Raw genomic sequence first — 20141 nt, 5'->3', positions numbered from 1 at the left:
GAATACCATGACCAGGAGACCCCATTTCAACATTAGAATCATGCCATTCCTATTTTGATGTATTTTTAATCTTTGTTGGAAGCCGCCCAGAGTGGCTGGGGAAACCCAGCCAGATGGGCGGGGTACAAATAAATTAATAATAATAATAGTAGTAATAGTAATAGTAATAATAATATATGCAAGGGTCTCTCCCTGCTTCCAAGAGGCTCAGCAATTGTGGCATCCCTGTAGTTTTGTCGCATTGTTCATTTTTTCTTCATAAATGAACTCTGAACTCCTAGTTCCAAATCTCTCAACTTTGTCTGCATATTTCTTAATAGGCAGACATTTTTCAGAACTTAACGTTCTTGATTTAAATGAAAAGTGGGTGGGTGCCCAGTTCACCTGGCAGCTATACAGCACTGGGAGGAAATAAACTGTGGCTCTAAATATCAAGCCAGTGAATAAAATTTGCTATGAGTCAGGATTTATTTCACATTTAATTGGTGCATAGTAAATTATATGAGCTCGGGACACCCTATAAATGACTAAGTGATTAGTCTATTTTCTGCTACACCTCCCAATTTAATATGCACAATTTTAATTAATGGGATGTTTTCCTTTCTTCGTTCCAAGACATTAGGAAAGATAAATAAAACCAAGACTTCTAGTGTCTGTGACACCCCACTTGGGTGCCTCCCCAGGACTCAATAGATCACAACAAATTGTTGCCATCTATTTATCCTTCTTCCAGCCATGTGACACTGTTTGTAACCAGGTCATTAAGAATGAATATCTGAAGTAAGAGGCATTCTTTCAAATACTTCACTAATAGCAAAAATTGTCCTGCATTTTACTCCTGTCTTTCCAATCTACTGATTTCCCAACTTTTTTCAAAGAAGGCAATGTTGTCTATCATAATTCCTTTTATAATGCTATGTTTTCATCATTTTTTCCCATTAACTTTGGACTGCATCCCTAATTCTTTATGTGCTTCTGACCCATAAAAGAATGTTTTAGAATCTGCCGCAGACACGAGCAGTGGGGAGTGATGCTGGGAGTTGTAGCTCATCATCTGGAGGGCACCAGGTTGGGGAAAAGCTGAAAGCCCTGGTTATCGTTTTGGTGATGTTTCTTTCTTCTGATGTGCAAAGTAAGAGGGAGAAAGGTAAGCAAGGAAAGTGTGTGGGATTCATTCCAGCCCCATTCTTTTAGCACACACCCAGACTAGGATCCTAAATCTATTTACAAGTTGACAAGTCACATTAAACTCGTTTCAATCTTACCTCTGAGCAGACCTGTGTAGGAACAGGCTGTAAGACCAAACTCTCCTTCTCAGAACACTCAGATTCAAACTGCATCTTACAGAGGAGATCCATAAATGGACCTGTGTCTCTCTTTTGCTAAGAGCAGGATTTGGACTAGGCTATGGTATGGAAAGAGGATGGAGTGGTCATGCATTCTAATTCACAGTCCTCAATTTGAAGGGCTGACAGAGGACAGTCTTATGTCTGAAGAGTTTAAAGTCTACAGTGGTACCTCGGGTTACAGATGCTTCAGGTTACAGGCTCCGCTAACCCAGAAATAGTACCTCGGGTTAAGAATTTTGCTTCAGAGAGAGAGCCAGTGTGGTGTAGTGCTTAAGAGCAGTGGACTCATAATCTGGTGAACCGGGTTCGATTCCCCGCTCCTCCACATGCAGCTGCTGGGTGACCTTGGGCCAGTCACACTTCTTTGAAGTGTCTCAGCCCCACTCACCTCACAGAGTGTTTGTTGTGGGGGAGGAAGGGAAAGGAGAATGTTAGCCGCTTTGAGACTCCTTAGGGTAGTGATAAAGCGGGATATCAAATCCAAACTCTTCTCTCTTCTTCTTCAGGATGAGAACAGAAATCGCGCGGTGGCAGCACAGCAGCAGCGGGAGGCCCCATTAGCTAAAGTGGTACCTCAGGTTAAGAACAGTTTCAGGTTAAGAACAGACCTCCAGAGCGAATTAAGTTCTTAACTCGAGGTACCACTGTAGTTGAGAAAGAATCCCAAGAAGAGAAAGCAGGGACCCTGAAGTTGCTCTGGACAGGAGACTCAGCAGGAACACAGGTCACTTGGTCACCGTCTTCCCTACTGTGATGAAATCTGTTGTAATGCTATTTTTTAAGAAATTAATACATTAGCACCTATAGATATATAAATTAGCATATGCAAATTTTATGACAATCCATGTTTCCATTCCCTCACAGTGTGTGTGTGTGTGTGTGTGTGTGTGTGTGTGTGTGTGTGTGTGTGTGTTGCACTTCCACATTTTTGGCAATGTGTAACTGGTTGAACCCATTTCCTCCTATGCCCATTCCCAATACAACACTCTCACCACCACCTGCAGTTGCTATTAGCTGCAGGGGACAAGGGGATTTGCATCGAGGTATGGAAGAAAGGATTAAATCCCCTCTGCGTCACGTCCCTGAACCAAATTGGTGGAACCTGCTTTCTAGACAAGCAAAATGTGACAGGATATCCGATCAAGTATCTCCTTTGTAACATGTAATTTGGCCTTCATCTGCAGAGCAGCAGGTCCTCTCTGCCCGGGGCTTAACATTGCAAGCAGCCTGTTCACAAACTGGAAACAGATTGTTGGCAACAGCATTGTTTTTTAACTTATTTGTGTTTGTTTGCCAAAAGGGTAAATCCAGATTAAACAGGGAGGAAGGTGGCCTGGTATTTGGATGCCAATGTGGCGTTGTGTGGCTGCTGTGAAAACCTTGCATGCACGGGCAGCACCAATCTCACAATAAACACCCATCAGGAGCCACGGCTGGTTGCCCCTGTCTGGTGTACGAAGCATTCTGTTGCTCCACAGACAGAAAAGATGCAAGTGTAGTATGAAAACACTCACTTGGGAACAGCTTCGCAGTAGTTCCATGAGCAGCCCAAGCCTGGACATGTTTTCTTAGACAGAAATCACACTAGGGCCATAGCTCAGTGCCAGAACATCCACTTTGCATGCAAAAGGTCCCAAGTTCAATTCCCAGCACCTGCAAGTAGGGCTAGGAGTGTCCCCAGCCTGAACCCTGGAGAGCCACTGCCATTCAGTGTAGACCAGACTGAGCTAGCAGACTACTGGCCCATCTAGCTCAGTCTTGTCTATCAATATAAAGGATATGTTCCTAAGCAAGTGGAGCATTACAGCCATACAGCACAATCCTGTGCATTTTTCCTCAGAAGTAAGTCCCGCTATATTTGATGGGACCTTCTCCCAAGTAAGTACACAAGGATTGCAGCCATAGTCTGGGAAAAATTGGTGCTGAGAAAAAATGTCTATACAAAACTGAGAGGGGCCGGAAAAGCCCAAAGTGCCCATGGAATACCTCAAAGGGACTCAGCACAGTCAAATGTAAGCAGACTTCACACACTTCATAATTCTGCTTGTGAGAGCCGCACAGCAAATAAGAAGTGCTACTAAAAGTGATGCTTCTCTCTTTCAGGGGAGGTTTCAGAAACAAGGTGCTTTTGCCATTTGAATGGAGAAATTCACGCTAGCGCATAAAATATAGGTGGTGTGCATTTTATACTCCCTAAGAGGAAAATAAAGGCATCTCTTATTGGTGACTGGAGTTAATAGGAATTGATAAATTGCATTCCATCCCAATGGGCAGAAAATCTCAAAAGTTTTAGATTTCTATTGTCAGAGAACTTACTTCTGCAATTCCACCAGCAGGAGTGAATTTAACTGTGGTGTGTGCAAGGGGGGAGGAGGGACGGCGGCGTTAATCTTATCAGAGTGTGACAAAAATCAGAAAATTCACAGCTTTGTGACTGCAATGTATGACTGCTCAAGTTCCAAGGGCCCTGTTTAGAAAATTCTAATTTATGAATGCCACCTGCATATTTTTGCAGTGCCGACTTGAAAGTTCAGGCTTCTTCGGATGTTGCGAGGCTGTTCTTCAAGCTTCCTCAGCTGCATCGCCTGGAGAAACCGAGAGGAGAGCGGAGAGAGGATTACGGTTTGAGCTCCACGGGGCCCGTTTCACACTCCCCCAAGCATGTCCCTTTTGCTCAGGGATATGCGAGCGCATTCCGCAGTTAGTTAAAATACTGCACTGCATATGAATCTACTTACTGAAGTCTGAAGTTACTTTTTAGGACCATGTACATTAATAAAAGATTAGGTGGTTTTAAGCAGAGTGTAATGCCTTGAAGAATGCATTTCCAAAGAGAGAGAGAGAGAAAGAGAAAGAGAAAGAAAGAAAGAAAGAAAGAAAGAAAGAAAGAAAGAAAGAAAGAAAGAAAGATTTGTCCTTATTTTAATACCCAACCTTAAGGATCCATGCAAGGCAGGGAGAGGCCGGTCCAGTGGGAAAGATCCCAATTCCTCTTCCTTCACCCAATTCTACATGTGATTGTTGGGTGAAACAGACTTGGGGTGGCAGATAATGTGCTGTACAAATAATGAAAGTAAAACAATTTTCATTGCAAAACACTCATGAAATATTCCTCAAATTCAAAATGTGTGTTTCATAACAATTCACTATTCAGTTTAGGCTGAGGCCCAAATGCCACAATTGTGTCCCTTATATGGATTATAGCTTTTCCCTACCCGCCCACCCCCAAAAGAAGAGGAGTGAAATCCAGGTTGGCTCTTTGACTTCCCCACACCTTCAACTAGAATGTCAGGTGCCCCCTAAAAAAAAAAATTGAGAAGGAGATTGCTTTGTTTCTGAGCCTATCCAAAGTCAACCCCAACTTCTATCCACACTTGGCAATTAGGGTTCATTTGCAGGCTTCCCAGATATATAAAAATGCATAGTAACGCATTAATTAAAATCAGGTTTATGCTGCTTTCACAGTTCACTGTATTAAAGAGTGATTCACCACCATCGAAATTATGACAATCAAATATTAAAATATAATATCCAGGAAAAATTTACACCTTCACCAGATGACAACTTTGTGGCCAAGGAAAATTTATCCTGGCTGAAGAATAAATTTTTGTGTGGGCAGCTGCTGAAGACAAGGACTGTGATAGATTTTCAATTCGCTTTGATCCTTGATGCTCTTGACAGCCTCAAGATCCCAGTGTGAGTTCCCATGGGCATGTGAAGCTCTCATCTGGGAGTTGTTAAGTTAGTAATCTATAGGTAAACTCTTCCATTATCTGCCGAGACAGGTGAGTGCCCACAGTAAGTAGGTAAACTGGAAATTCTTCTGACTTAAATCTTACCCAAGCTAATGAAGAACTGCAATGCTTGCCTCTTTGAGACCTCCCAAAGAATGCTGGGGCCAAGCCCTAATAGCTGCATCAGCATCTCTGCTCCATAGATATACTCCTCTAAGCGTTCCATAGAAAACCTGCTTGCACATTTCTTGAGAGCTTCCACTTCTATATTAGTAAACACCACCTGAAAGAACTTTACTGTATTGTGCACTTGTGTAATTAGCATTTTACTTTGACGACTGGTGGTTGGGAAAGTTCTTTAGACTGCCATTGTGGGTACTGTGCTAAAGCCTAGTGTGCTTCCTAATTAATCAAGCCCAGATAAAAGCACTTGCATGTCAACAGCAGGGATGGGTGGAGGGAGCTTAAATGCCGCGGAGAGAAAAGTCCAGCAAATGTATACATAGAGCATACACACGGCAGAGAAGACAAAGAGTTCTTGTCAAACACAAAATAAATGTAGCCCGTAGAGACCCTGCAAGCGAATGCTGGACCACAATAGCAAGCATGATACCCATCTAATCGTGTATGGAGGAATGCTGCTGCCAAGTTTTCTCTGTAGCCACAAGATACCATTTTATTTTCTGGTCCATCTAGCTCTGATGTTGCGGAGGATAATTAGTCCCAAGCCTTGCAACACAATTTATCTTACACTGGGGATATTCTGCCATGTTCCACTTCATGTATAGTTTGCTAACATGGGGGGGGGGGGTGCTAAAAAAAACAAATTACCAGAAGAAAAAGGACATGCTTGGGATCTTCAAGTGATTCTCTTTCTGAAAGTATAGGAGCTGCTTTGGATCAATGGGGCAGAAGTCACCCTGTCTCAACGTCCATTAAATGAAAGAGAAATAAATCTGTCAGTCTCTTCAGCTTTACTTTTCCAGTAAGTGCGACAAAGTAGCAGAAGAGAAGAGTCTGTGGAAGAGAAAGCAGAGAAGTAAACAGGAGCATATTTATGTCACATCTCTGAGGGTCACTGGATATCCCTTAGATTCTTCTCGGGCTCAGGTTTTGATTGCCAGGAATTACTGTCAGGGTTGTAAGACTTGCTTCACATGGAGTCGAGCATTTCAAGTCGACCTGGCCTCGCCTTCTACTCTGTGTTTGTATAATGTTAGAACCCTCACTAGGTGGGTGCCTAGTTATTCCAGCTTTACCGTTGAGACTAAATTCACCCTAAAAAAATCTAAAATAAATTAATAATAATAATAATAATACCAGCATCTGTGCCACCCAGAGAACTATCTGGAGTACTGAGTTGTAACCCAGAAAGATTCTCATCATTCTTTTAAAATATTTTTTATATCTCGCATTTTACATTCCAATAGTATAGCTTAAATAAAACCAAAAGTGATATTCTAGAGTGAGGAAAGGTGAGGAGAGAGAAGGTTACATAACTACAGAGTATTAAACCAATGTGAATAAATTATAAGGAGGTCTTTCATCTCTGACTTTATCATTCCAAAATGGAATGAACAAGCCCCTTTCCTCAATAAAATTGTCTTTGTGGTTATAATATGATGCATTCTTTTCGTCTGTTAGCTTTATCATTGACACAGGACTCATTCACACTTCTGCTAACCCCATGTCTGGAAAGCATAGGTCAAAGCAGTTTTCCACTTGACCAGCACTTTCTCTGCATGGATCCAGGCAGTTTCCCCCTTTCCCCACTGCTTTCCCAGGGAAAACCCTCTCTTTAATGCTAAAGCAGAGCAAACATCAATCTGGAAAAACCCAAATTGCTAGACAAGAGGAAGTGGGGACAAATCCACAGTCTCCAAGTCTTCCTCCTCTCTAACCCAAAAAACCAATTGTACACTTTCTCAGTAACTCGGCCCAAAGGACAAAAACATTAACATGGATTAAGATTTGCCCTAATTACAACACACAGACTTACTTAACCAAGAAGTTAGTTGCATTTACACAAGGGAATGCAATCAAGATAATAAGCAAACGTTGAATTTACCTTATTATACTTCCCCAGGCTGGTATAAGAAGCACAGAAGTTACATCTTACTTCATTACAGGCAAGTCCACAGCAAAAGGCAACCATATTAAGACTAAGAGAGCTGAGTGGGGGGTGCTCGTGTAATCTCACTGTATACAAGTTGTACAAGTGACAATAAAGTATTTCATATTTCATATTCATATATGACTGGGGCTGCCTGCAGATAACCTGCTTGTTGAACATTACTTCAGACTTCTTTGCACAAAGTTTGCAGGGCAGTTATATGACGTTTACTGGTAACTAAGGATTCATTCTGATTTGTTTGCAGGGAGGCTATATGAGATCATATATGGTGACTGTTATCCCAGTGCATTACCTGTGCATTTTCTCATTTACTGCCAAATGTTTGGAGGAGGGGCAGGAGTGGAAACAGGTTTATTGTACAAGAACACAAAAATCACTTTTTGCACAACCTGAATTTACAAATATTTGATTGAATCCCACCTGCAATTAGGGATTGAGGGGTTGATTCAGATCACATTTAGAGGCCTTCCTAATTTACACTTTCTGAAACTATATGTGAACCGAATCAGAGCCATCCTTTGAAACTTCGACTCCTCTGGATTTTGCAGTGCAGTTCTCCAGCCAAGCAATATGTGTAACGTCCGCAATATGTGTAACGTCTCCAGCCAAGCAATAAGGTAACATCCGTAAAATGCATATGTTAGTATATATTAACATTTATAATGCATCCAGGAAGATTACTTTGCAAAACTGTGAATATTAGGCAAAACTACACGCAAAGGTGTATTTTCGTGAATGTGAAAAACTGAACATAAAATTGGAAAAAATGAAAATATGAGGGCGAAACTGAAATGGACATCCCTACCTGTAATATGGTGACAGCCTGGAAGCTGACTCGGCTAAAAATCCAGGATCTTCCCTGCTTCTTGTGCAAAGAGGCACAGCATGGAATTCAGCTTTTGCCAATTTCACTTGTGGGGTCTGAAGCCTCAAACTCCTAACACCAGCTTTACATTTTTCCCCCTTCCCCTTATTACCAGCCTTAGCCATGAAATTGGCTCTATCTGAAGGGCACAATTTGATCTAGGAAGCAGAACGGCAGGCCAGGATGAGTGAGGTAGCTCTCTCACATTGGACATAAGGTAAAGTACATTTAAGTTTGTCCTAGCCAGTGCTCTCCTCAGTTGTTTTGATACTGTCTGGGAGTATCAGAAGCCAACACATTGAGTAATTCCTATGGGATGAGTAGCAGCTAGTGCCTGGAATGTCAGCAAGGATCACTCTGTGCAGTCTTGCCCTTTTGAAATGGAGGCAGTCTCGCCCAAGCAGTTTTTAAAAATGCACAGAGGATTATGTATTAAGCCCAGACAATTTTGTATTATGTATTCCTAACTTTGTTTAAATATAAATATTTCAGCGGATGGAGTCAACTGTTGCAAGTAATTTCCCAGATGTCCTAAAATGTTCTTATATATATATATATATATATATATTCTATGACTTCATCAATGCCTAAACATGATACTCAGAGAGAGAGAGAGAGAAGGGGCTTGTTTGTTTAGTCAAACTGAACTGCACTAAACAGCTGATATCCATTTGTGGATATATAAATTTTTAAATTCTTCATGCAAGCTAGCATGAGACCATAGCTCTCCAAAATACATGTTAGATCAGGGATGGTTAAGTGGTGCCCCCTCAGATGTCATTAATTTCCATAACATTTGAAACTTAGCATCTCACACCAAGTCTTTGGCACCACCACTTCTGCTTGGCTCCAGCTGTTCTAGGACACAGTCCTTTGGGTATCTAGAAATTGTACCTCTTTATCTGGGTTTCAACACTCCTGTTCCCAGCCTATTACCATATACAGTAATAAGTTTAAACTGTATGTCTGTAAGCCATACATACTGCTCAGGCTTGCGCTCCATGGAGGTCACTTCAGTGATGTCAACACAATGGTTTGACTTCACCTCTGGAGGCATACTCCATTGTCTCGTGGGAAGATGTATGCCAACAACAACGTATCTGGATCCAAATCATATCTCGTCTCAGCAGTGAGCTCCCAGGTTGGCCTTCAGAACATCACCAGCTACCAGCGGGAGCAGTAATTCATGATGTTCTTCATGAACCGGAAGGAAATTAACAACAAGTGTTGGATAGTGCATGGTTCCTGAATATTGTTCTATCAGTGGAATATGAAGACACAGCATATAAGCCTTTAGCTACCTTTTGTCTCTTGAATAAACACAAGAAGCCCTGCTCTCTGTGAAATGATGAAGTCAGCTGTTTGCAAGGTTCTGAGCAGTAAAATAGTAACCCAGGAAATGAAACTTGGGTTGGATCTACACACATCAGAGAAGCATTTAGGTTAAATGCATTGTAAATTTAAACAGGGAAAAGCGGTAGAGAAAAGTGGGACTCCATGTCACCATCTGGTGGCACAATGTTATATCGCACATGCAACGCATATAAATAGTTTTTTCTTTACCAGTCTAGCTGAATCCTTGAGCTGGGCATAGCTATTCCATTTCAGAAGCCTGGATTACATTTTTTGGTACTTCACAAAATAGATTTATCAATGTACCTTTCTATAAAAACAGCTTTATGAAATCAGAAGCAGCCATTAAAATGTCAGTATTCATTCTTGCTCAAGTTTCATCACCAGAGATGCACATTTGGCAAACAGAATAGCGTTAATGGCTGTGCTGCAGGTACAGAAGAGCATAATAGAACCCAGTTCCTTATTTAACAATAGTAAAAAGTAATAGGATACATATTTTGGTGTCGGAAAAGCAATCAGCACACCAGGGAATAAAATCATTGAGTAAAAATGCACCACTTTCCATAGTCACTTATGTGAATTACTGCACTTTAGACTGCCCCTCTCTCTCTAGTTACATAATGGACAGTGCAAAATGCTTTCTCCCCCCATCTTGCACATCTTAGAAAATTCATAACAAGTGAAAAACTGAGTAAGGAGAACACATTTTAAACTTAGGGAACTATGAAGACAGCAGCTTTGGCTGTGAAAACTTCCACTGTGAAGTCTTCAGAGCTGGAGATACAGGACAGATCATTACAGGTAAGCAAAGCAAAAAATGGTCTTGTAATGCCACCAAAACAAAGCCGTAAAATTTGTCTGTCTTGAGCCAGAGGGAAGGAGAGAGAAAGTCCCAAAAATATTACCCCATTTGATAGATATAAACAAGCCTTTTAAGCAGGGATTTTTCACAGTCTGCATCTGTATTAGAAGTGTTCTTAGATCTTTTGTTTTATTGCTTGTTTGTTTACCACCCTGGGCTCCCTTTGGAAGAAGAGTGGGGTATAAACAGAGTGTAGTTGAGAACTGGTCTTGGCCTTTTGAAGTACAGCCCATACTAGCACTTATACAGTGTTATATGTAGCATTATTTTCCCCTTTTCAGGTTGTTCTTGTGACTCGTTTGTTTATGCAAAAAGGAATCATCTGTTTAAGCCAATGAAGTGAGGGAGGAATGCAGGAGGGAAAACATTAGTCAAAGAAGCAGCCACTGCTTAAAATGGAATTGGGGCTCAGCTAGGCTGGTAAAGAAAAAGTGATTTATATGTGTTGTATATGCAATATTGCATTGTGTCACAATATGGTGCTATGGAGTCCCGTTTTTCTCTACCTGTTTTCCCTGTTTAAATTTACAATGCATTTAACTGAAACGCTTCTTTGATGTGTCTAGATCAGCCTTGGCTGAAGCTGCAGATTCAATTGTATAGCTAAGAGAACCCATTATTCCTTTCTCGGGTAAAAGTCTTTTGGATATTTAAAGTAGAAGGTGTATTATGGAATCTTAAAGTTAAAGCTGGTTAGCAAGAAATGAAATCCATTGGACCACTCGTTGAATGTAGGGGGCCTGGATTCAAATCCTACCAACCACAAGTTTGTAGTGTGACTTTGGCTAATTCTCACTTTGAGGATAAATGTCTACAGATAACATGACTAACAGGCTGTTATCTTTAGATGTTCTGGGATGATTTCTGGCACTAAGTTTGATCCCCACAGATGCATATTCCTGCATTGCAGGGGGTTGGACTAGATGATCCTAAGGGATTCAAATTCCACAATCCATGCTTCTACTATGCATGATTTATTAAATATTACTATACTGCTTACAGGGAGAGAAATCTCCAAGCAGTTTACAACAGTAAAAATACATATTAAAGCATATTTGTGTGCATGTCAATGCATCAACATTAGCATGCCACCAGTAACACAGATGAAGCTGTTTTTTGGTCGCTTGCTCTCAGTGCCAGTTTAGCAGTACTGCTGCAATCATGTGTACACATCAGTGAAAAAGGCTTAGTTCATAACTACATGCTCATCACTTTATGTCTGTCATGTCAAGTGGTTGTTTACTTGAATGAAAAGCCATCACAGATCAAATACCAGAGATAAAACGTTCATCATGTTGTCTTGCATCACCTCTAATGCAATGCTTCTCAGCGGACACAGTTCTCACATTCAGCAGCTGTTCAACCAAGCATAAAACAAAGTAAAAATAAAGGAATGGGAAATCAAGTTTTACAATGCATGTGTGAACTAATTCAGGCTGCTAGTAACATGCTTGTTAGATACGTTAATATTTTATTTCAGCTTGATGCCCTTTCTGGCAAGGCCATCTAATGTCAACCAACAGCACTTCTGCATCCTCTTCAGACCTTGAAAAAGCCCACAGCTTCACACTCTGGGAAGAATTTGCTCCTATTATTATGGTCCTTTCCAATGTTCACTTAGTCCCTTTTTGCCCCTTGCCAGACCAGTCAGCTGGGACCTTTATATATTGAGTTTCTCTTTTCATGCCTTACAGCTGAGCCCAACTGTTCAAGACACATGGGATTGTCAACTAACCAGGGATCAAAGGAACCTGGATAGGATTTCGGTTTCTTTTGCCCTTGTGGAAGCACCCCAGGATATGCAGAAGAGGAAAGGCTAGGGGTGGGGATCCTTGGGAAGTTTTGCTCCTGTGAAAATATGTTTTTTAGGAGCATAGGAACAACAGAGGCTTCCCTCTACTGTGTGAGTCTCTTGGTCTGTCTAGATCAGTATTGTCTACGTTGACTGACAGCACCTGTCCAAGATTACATAGAGGCATCTCTCCCAGCCCTTCCTAGACACACCAGGAATGGAACCTGGGTCCTTCTGCATGTAGATGCTCTACCACTGAGGAGTAGTAGTAGTAGTAGCAGCAGCAGCAGCAGCAGCAGCAGCAGTTCTGCCTTTTGTCCCTGATGGGACTCAAGGCAGCTTCCAGATAAAAAGGACATGGGTGGCACTGTGATCTAAACCACCGAGCCTCTTGGGCTTGCTGATCAGAAGGTCAGTGGTTCGAATCCCTGCAACGGGGTGATTTCCCGTTGCTCTTCCCAGCTCCTGCCAACCTAGCAGTTCGAAAGCATGCCGGTGCAAGTAGATAAATAGGTACTGCTGTGGCAGGAAGGTAAATGGCGTTCCTGTGCACTCTGGTTTCTGTCACGGTGTTCCGTTGCGCCAAAAGCGGCTTAGTCATGCTGACCACATTAACCGGAAAGCTGTCTGCGGACAAATGCCAGCTCCCTCAGCCTGTAAAGTGAGATGAGTGCCACAACCCCAGAGTTGTCTGCAACTGGACTTACGGTAACTGTCAGGGGTCCTTTACCTTTACCTATACTGATTTAGATGGTCAAGCTCTCTGCTGTCTTCGCTGATCCACTGTGATTCTCCAGGGTCTCTAAGAGGTATGCCATCACATCTGGCTTGGTTCATAGATCCAAAAACAATAGACAACACTGAGTCTAACCCCCGTGTGTGTGTGTGTGTGTGTGTGTGTGTGGAGAGAGAGAGAGAGAGAGAGAGAGAGAGAGAGAGAGAGAGAGAGAGCGCTAGCTCACTTTGACTTATATAAAAGTAGGGACGTTTTTCTTTAGATGAATGCCTGCTAAGTAAATACTATCAGCCCAGGAATGGTGATGGTGGAGAAAAGAAAACAAGTACTGAAAGTACTCAGCCCTGCAATTAACTATGCAGGAGCACACAATTTGTAAAATATAGTGGTGAAAAGCATGACGGTGCACAAATGTCTCAGCGGATTTCACACTGCACACAACACCAACATATGCAAGGCCAGGCTTTCACTTCTGGTAGTGAATGTAAAATGAGAAAATGGAAAGTCATTTGCTCCCCCACTGCTCCCTCTTCCTCAAACAACTCCTAGCTGTCATGTACAGTAACTGGCAATCCCAAAACCTGAGTAGCAAATTAATTAGGACTGAACACGATCTGGACTTTAATTCAGGTATAATGTTTGAAGCACTGCGTCAACACGCTTTCAGCCAAAACGAATTTGTAAGTCCTAAGTGACTGTGCAAAGTGGAAGCACAAATGGTGGGTATTTTGTGGTTTGGCTATTTTATATTGCTGAGATTTATTTATTGGACTTATTGGACATTTGTCATCTCTTTCCTTCATTGGCCTTTGAGCTAAAAAGTGGTATCTAAAGAAAACATAACATTCTGGTGGGTAAAGCTGGAAGCAATGGGGTAGAGAGTAGGGATTCTTCTAGGAAATTCAACCTGATTCACAAGCCACACTCATCTTCTGTTATTTGCATTACCTTTGAATACTTCCAGGCAACCTGTTTATTGAGCATTCGTCCTAATTTCCTTGCAGAGAGATTAGATAATGTTTGCTATTTCAGGAGTATTCATTCTGTTTTGCTTGTGGGGAGTGGCTGGGGAAATCCAGCCTGATGGGCGGGGTAGAAATAAATTGTTGTTATTGTTGTTACATGACATTACATCAGTGCAAGTGTTATCCCTCACTTTCTAGTGCATTTACCCATCACTTCTGTTATTGTTATTGCACAGGAACTCCCAATCAACTATACTTGCTCCATCTGAATTTGCCTGTACAGTGGTATCTCTGGTTACATACGCTTCAGGTTACATATGCCTCAGGTTACAGACTCCGCTAACCCAGAAATAGTGCTTCAGGTTAAGAACTTTGCTTCAGGATAAGAATAGAAATCTTGCTCCGGCAGCGTGGCAGCAGCAGGAGGCCCCATTAGCTAAAGTGGTGCTTCAGGTTAAGAACAGTTTCAGGTTAAGAACGGACCTCCAGTACGAATTAAGTACTTAACCCGAGGTACCACTGTATGTGATCCCACCATTAAATAGTGAAAGTATAGCAGTGCCCCATCTGTGCACCTGAGAAGTTAGTCTGTAAATGGATTGCTACAAAATAAATCTAAGGGATGTAGGATGTGTACCAGGATGTTAATTGCCCCCAGGTTTCTTTCATGGGTCTTGCATATATCCTGTAGTTTGAGAAATCTCCGAAGACTCAAGGAAGTTCGGGGGTGTGTGTGGAGGGTTTCCTTTAAAGGGCCAAAAGAAAAGTGGGGTTTGCCTTCAACTTTAAAAGCTGTCTCAGGGCAGATTACACACACTTTAAGACAGCCAATACAGTTATATAACATTTATCAACACTAAGCCAACATTTTTTTAAAAAAAGAGAAAACCTAAATAGCAATCAAGGCAAAAAGAAAATAAGAAAATTAGCAATCAAGGTCAACAACAATGCTGCAATAGAATTATCTGAACTTGCCCTTACTTTAACGAATGCCTGATTTATAATATTCTAAGGTGTCACTCAGAGAATTAGTCACAAGGGTGACTCAGAAAAGGCAATTCTGATTTTTGAAAAATAAGTTGGCACTGGAGCAGAGTATGACTAAGGCCAGTCTCCCAGCCCTTTATCCTTTCCCCCTGTTTCGTCTGATAAGTAAAACCTGGGCGGCTTGAGGCATTTTTATAATTAAAATATATTACAGGGTGGGGTTGAGACTCAGTAAATCCAGCAGACAGCCTCTCTAAGGCTGCCAACCTAAGAACAGTTTCTTCGAGTGGCAAGAAGGTCTCACCTTTCCTGGCAAAAGTGATAAGTGACTAGAAAGTTTGGTTGAAATGAATGTGGAATAACATGACAAGAATGAACAATTCAGACACCAAGAGATTACTATACAGTCAAAAGGATTTGGGCTGCATGCACACCATATATTCAATGTACATTGAAAGCACATGACTTCCTCCAAATAATCCTGGGACCTTAGTTTGTTAAGGGTGCTGGAAATTGCAACTTTGTGAGGGGTAAACTCCAGTTACCAGAATTCTTTGTGGGAAGGCTTCCTCTTCGTCTTTAGTCTCAGGGTTATTTTATTTATTTTACTCTCTCCCTCCAACTGTGTAATACCATGAGACTAATGAGCTTTGGGCGCTGATGAGTGCATTAGCTTCAGTTGTACACTACTTGGCTCTTCCTTAATTTCTGGAGTTTGGTGGGAATGAAAGTCATCAAAATGCTCCTGATGCTCAAATATATTGCCATAGATCTTGGGTACCAGAGGCTGATGTTAAATGGTAAAAAAAAAAACCTAATAAACAGTAGTATTAAGATATTTCTGGGTTAGCTGATGCAAACCCATATGGCTGGGCTAGCTAACTGCAGAGCCATTAAGGAACAATGGGGAGTCAGGTATTGGGCCATTAAGTGCAATTGTTGATGCAAACAGCTGTCCTTCCCCCCTGCTCCAAGGAGTGGACACAGACAGGAGATTTGGGAGGCTGCCAAGGCGAAGGTGTGTGATGTAACAGGGAAAATGTGTCCCTTTAAAAACAGAAAGGTTTGGAGACCACGGAGGGCCAGCTTAGCAAAGATTCTTGGGAAGGAGAAAGGAGGAGCCAGAACTCCAGGCGGGGGCCATGCAGGGCAGAACCATTTTGACAAGCTGGGACAGAGATGGTGTGTAGGATGCCTTGGGCTTCAGTGCTGCACTGCTGTAGGGAACAAGTCTCTCTGGAGATATAATGCTGTGAACTCTTTTCCTCCACCTAGACCCAGGTGTATACAAGTGTAAAATAAACCATATATCTTTAAACACTACAGTCTCTGACATGCCTGAATTTCAAATGCAAACATGACTCTAGGTAAGTGCCTGGAACCCCCTGGAATCCTGCAACCACTGGGCAGAGATTGGGGGTGGCTCACAACCTATGTAACAATACCATACTGAAGACATTTAGTAAACGGGTAAGTCAGAGAGCAAAATGCATGCGATTCAGAAAAGAAAATATAGTTAAATCACATATTTCCATACTGTAAAGTGACTTGGCTAGCGATGTAACTTGCATGCATTTTAAATTCCATTTTTTCATTTACAGAGTATTTTGGAAACGAAATAGAATCTGTCCTGAGCACTTGAGTTGATTGCCTGTAGTAAATGCAATACAATATCCTAAACTGATCAGGGATGAGGCATGTTAGCCATGCAGAATTAGAATCTCAGCCCTAGAAAGGCTTTTCTGTTTTTGCAGTGAGTAGATTAAACTTCTACTTCCAGAACTGCTGGTCATTTCCAAGCATTAAATTCACTTAATATAAAATTATATATTAAAAAAGCAAATAAACCCCATAATGCAGAATTGATAGAGCATACAAATGTAATGATACTCGTCATAAAGCATTTGCACTCTCTGAGTTGCAGCCCAATCCTATTCCTGTCTTGCAATCTTTTCAATTATGATAAATCAGAAAGCATTGTTTGGCTTGAGTCAATCACTGGTTCCGAGGATGAATTGCCTTTGATTTGCCGAGTTTCAATTGCAGGGAGGGGGAAAGCTTCAAAGCAAACCATAAAAATAAAATAAAAATCCACAACGTATATAGTGAGTTCCATCCAGAAGCACTGGCATTTCTTCAATAGATATAGAGATATACATACTGAAGTGTATAATCTGAAGCGCAGGTGCATATCAACATATTTTTGGGAAGCATATTGGCTCTGATCTTGCTTACAGCATGTCATGGTCTGGATATCCATGAAGCCTCCTTAAGATCTCATTACTTCTGCCTCTTAGCAGTCCATAACCCAATTAGGACAAAAGGAGGGTTCTCTCTTCCGGCACAAAGACTGCACTTCCCAGCTCTGCCCCCAACACTGTGCACACCACCAGCCCCACACCTGATGTTAACACACCTGCTGGCCACACACCATGATGGCTGTGCAGTCCACAACAGGGTGTAGGGATCCTTTTATCCTGTGAGCCACCCAGAGACCTGCAGGTATAGGGCGGTATATAAATTCAGTTAACAATAACAAGCAACCACAACAATATATACAGGGAACCTATGAGGCGCTTCACACATCTCCCCCCCCCCCAATGCATGGCCACTGTCACGTGGCAGATTTTAGACTCTGGACTTGGATTTTAGACTCTGGACGTGAGTGGCGCTGTGGTCTAAACCACTGAGTCTCTTGGGCTTGGAACTGGAAAGTCGACAGTTTGAATCCTCACGACAGAGTGAGCTCCCATTGCTGTGTCCCAGCTCCTGCCAACCTAGCAGTTTGAAAACACGCAAGTGCAAAGTAGATAAATAGGCACCGCTGCGGTGGGAAGGTAAACGGTGTTTCCGTGCACTCGGGTTTCAGTCATGGTGTTTCGTTGCGCCAGAAGCGGTTTAGTCCTGCTGGCCACATGACCCGGAAAGCTGTCCGTGGACAAACGCTGATTCCCTTGGCCTGAAAGCGAGATGAGTGCCGCAACCCCATAGTAGCCTTTGACTGGACTTAACCGTCCAGGGGTTCTTTATCTTTTTTACCCTTAGACTCTGGATTTAATGGGCTCATGCCCCACCCCTTGCATGAGCCCATTAAATCCAGTGTCTAAAATCTGTCAAGTGCTACACTGAGTCCAAGCTAAGGAGACAGAAACCTGGCTATAGAACAAAGCCTTGTCCCACATTCGGTTTATTGAAAGGAAGCTTTAATTAAGGGCTTTTAATATATCCGAAGCTGCAACCCAGCCAGAGAAGGAGCAGTGTTAAAGGAGCACAGAAGGATCACAGGGAAATTGCTGAATGAATTTTTTTTTTTTTTTTTGCTGCAGAAGGTATTATAGTAGAGAGATCGACTCCTGAACCATTCTCCCCTGCCCACCAAGTGATTCTGAATAACTAGGTCAAACAAAGGTGACAAAGGCCAAAATATTAGAAGTAACTGACACAGGGAAAGTAAGCTACGATGGCTGAATGGCATTTACCCAAGAGTTCTAAAAAGATCTAAAATGCTAAATTGTTGAACTTTTAAATATAAGGTGTGAATATGTAAATCAGATTCCTTCTCAGGAGATTGGCAGATAGCCATCCTAACACCTTTCTTTAAAAGACCTCGGGAACTTAGGCAATTAAAGACTTGCCAAGGTAAATTGATGCAAAAATATTATTGAGGCTTTTAGGCTTCTTTTGGATGGTGCCGGCAAGCAAGTAGCTGAGAGTGATCCACTATATACTTCTGTAGGGGAAACGCAGAAGACCATTGTAATTTCGAGGAGTTGGATGACGTGTCTCTTTCCTTTTACATCCCTGGTTTAAAGTTTGCCAGTTCATGCTGATATAACTTATTTTCCACACCTGTGTCAGGAGTTTCCTGGGTCTCCTGTTCTAAGTGCTGATTGGCTAGTGGGGAGGATACCCAGTTGCAGTGAATTAGGTTGGAGACTCTCAGCTGCTCCGCATTCCTGTTGAGTCACTCCCGGTGTCCTGGGCTGATCATGAGTGATGCCTGCTAACCAGGTACAGTCAATCAAGTCAATCAAAGTTGGCTATAAAAGTTGTAGGTTGAAGGGGCTCAGAGAGCTTCTTCACAGGTTGAGATACCAGATGCTGTGAGACTGGTGGCCGGGGTCTCTCTCTACCTGGAGCTTCGGGCAGCTGAAGGGGAGATTGTGTGTGATTTCTGTGTGGTATGCTATAATTTGTGTTTTGTATGCCTGCTACTATCTGTTAAAGATAAAGGTACCCCTGACCATTAAGTCCAGTCGCGGATGACTCTAGGGTTGCGGCGCTCATCTCACTCTATAGGCCGAGGGAGCCGGCGTTTGTCCGCAGACAGCTTCCGGGTCATGTGGCCAGCATGACTTCTGGCGAACCAGAGCAGCACACGGAAACGCCGTTTACCTTCCCGCTGGAGTGGTACCTATTTATCTACTTGCACTTTGACATGCTTTTGAACTGTTAGGTTGGCAGGAGCAGGGACTGAGCAACAGGAGCTTACCCTGTCATGGGGATTCGAACCGCCGACCTTCTGATCGGCAAGCCCTAGGCTCTGTGGTTTAACCCACAGCGCCACCCGCGTCCCTGCTGCTATCTGTTAACCTTATGCAAATAAAGCATTACTTATTCTTCATCCACTGGTGTGCTTATTGGCCCCAGATCCAGAAAGAACCCTGCCCTTGGCAGAACAACTTGGATTTCCAAAATTCTAACTTGTGGAACTGTGAGAATAAGGAATGGAGTTGAAGGGCACGATTTGGGAGGGGGAAGGATGACAAGTTACAATTTTAGACCAATAAAGTATGTGGAAAGAGAGCACTAGGCCCCAAAGTGATAACATTCCATACAGGGAATCTGTACTACAGAGGGAGGAAAGAGCCCAACACTACCCAAAATGCAATTCATGCTTTGACTGGAATTAACCATCCAGGGGTCCTTTACCTTTTTTACGTTAATTAGCAATTACAAGAATGGCTTTTTATTTATTTATTTTTTTAAATGATATTTATTGGAAAAGAGGTTAGTTTTTTTAAAAAAAATATTACACACACACAAAGAAAAAACAAAACAGAAAAATAAAAAAATAAATAAAACCATCATTCTCAGATTCCCCACTTTCAATACCTTCTTTCTTTGACCTCCTCCTCCTCCCTTTTCTTGTATCCTGGTTAATAATAATCGCAGCAAATCCTTTCCTTAATTCATAATATTACATTACCTTAATCTATTTTCATCTTATCATATAGAAACCTTTACGTTTAAAGCTTAAATCTTATTTTTACCAACTTCTCCTAACCATAACATTCTTACCTAATTCTTTAGACATTTTTACAAGAGCCAAGTAATTTCATTTCAACATTTTTCTAACAT

General features: G+C 42.0%; 1 long non-coding RNA gene across 3 annotated transcripts in view; it reads right to left on the bottom strand.

Moving 5' to 3' along the window:
* The window catches only part of LOC310759084, a 39809-nt gene extending 31623 nt beyond the window's left edge, over nt 1-8186 (bottom strand). For all 3 annotated transcript variants that reach the window (XR_014546193.1, XR_014546194.1, XR_014546195.1), the window contains exons 1-3: nt 8023-8186; nt 5915-6100; nt 3849-3934 (exon numbers count right to left, since the gene is read on the bottom strand). This is a non-coding gene — a long non-coding RNA (uncharacterized lncRNA). The remainder of the gene's footprint in view (nt 1-3848; nt 3935-5914; nt 6101-8022) is intronic.
* Nucleotides 8187-20141: the final 11955 nt, after the last annotated feature.

Source organism: Podarcis filfolensis (assembly GCF_964270895.1).
Source record: "Podarcis filfolensis genome assembly, chromosome: 3".
NCBI lineage: Eukaryota > Metazoa > Chordata > Lepidosauria > Squamata > Lacertidae > Podarcis > Podarcis filfolensis.
The sequence above is the reverse complement of the archived record's forward strand: the minus strand, read 5'-3'. Positions and strand labels throughout refer to the sequence as shown.